The following is a 313-nucleotide window of genomic DNA, read 5'->3' as shown; positions in this document are numbered from 1 at the left end:
TACTAAATCCTTCGAATCGAACGATTCGAACGATTTTAATCCAACGATCTAAAGGAAAATCCTTCGATCAAAAAAAGGTTAGCAAACCTATGGGGACCTTCCCCATAGGCTAACATTGACTTCGGTAGGTTTTACCTGCCGAAGTAGGGGGTCGAAGTTTTTTTTAAAGGGAAAGTACTTCGACTATCGAATGGTCGAATAGTCGAACGATTTTTCGTTCGATTCGTTCGATTTCGTTCGAATTCGAACGAATTTAACCAATTCGATGGTCGAAGTACCCAAAAAATACTTCGAAATTCGAATTTTTTTCATT

The sequence above is a fragment of the Xenopus laevis genome, chromosome 1L (assembly GCF_017654675.1).
Source record: "Xenopus laevis strain J_2021 chromosome 1L, Xenopus_laevis_v10.1, whole genome shotgun sequence".
Classification (NCBI taxonomy): Eukaryota; Metazoa; Chordata; class Amphibia; order Anura; family Pipidae; genus Xenopus; species Xenopus laevis.
Note: the sequence above shows the minus strand (reverse complement) of the source record.